Below are 913 nucleotides of genomic sequence, written 5' to 3' on the forward strand. Positions count from 1 at the left end.
TGCTGTCTGTTGATGTGCAATACATATTGAAGGTTATGTAGCCTACAAGTAGCTCTACCTGTCTGTTAAACTCATTTCAACTGACTTGTGAAAACTGCTCAGAAAAATCAAATTTTTTGGACATATAGGCCTATAGCAACTTTTTTTTTACAGTAGGCTAACGCAAATAGTTACTTTGCCTGGTAATGAGTTACTTCTATTATAAAATAATTCAGTTACTAACTCAGTTACTTTTTGGAACAAGTAGTGAGTAACTATAACTAATTACTTTTTTAAAGTAACGTTCCCAACACTGGTCAATACATTAAAGACATGCTAGGCAGAACTGTTCACGCTGCTTTTTTTTCCCATGGGGAAACTGAGTTGCTAAAGCATTAAACACAGTAACTAGTTAGAACGAGTATATTAAACATATGACGAATAGAGCCTATATAGATAACATAATAGATAATAATAATTAATTATTTTGTTAACATAATAATGTTCACAAAAGCGCATTACGCAACCCCCATCCATAGGGGGACACCATCACTAGACTACTTGACTTGAACCCCCACCCCGCCACCCCCACCACATCCTCAGAGAGAGAGAGAGAGAGAGAGAGAGAGAGAGAGAGAGAGAGAGAGAGAGAGAGAGAGGAGAGAGAGAGAGAGAGAGAGAGAGAGAGAGAGAGAGAGAGAGAGAGAGAGAGAGAGAGAGAGAGAGAGAGAGAGAGAGAGAGAGAGAGAGAGAGAGAGAGAGAGAGAGAGAGAGAGAGAGAGAGAGAGAGAGAGAGAGAGAGAGAGAGAGAGAGAGAGAGAAGAGAGAGAGAGGAGAGAGAGAGAGAGAGAGAGAGAGAGAGAGAGACCACCACTTCCTCACCCAGACGTTCAGGAGAGGTGGCATAGTGCATGGTGAGATGTGAGGACAGACT

The sequence above is a fragment of the Ammodytes marinus genome (genome assembly GCF_949987685.1).
Source record: "Ammodytes marinus genome assembly, chromosome: 12".
Taxonomy (NCBI): Eukaryota; Metazoa; Chordata; class Actinopteri; order Uranoscopiformes; family Ammodytidae; genus Ammodytes; species Ammodytes marinus.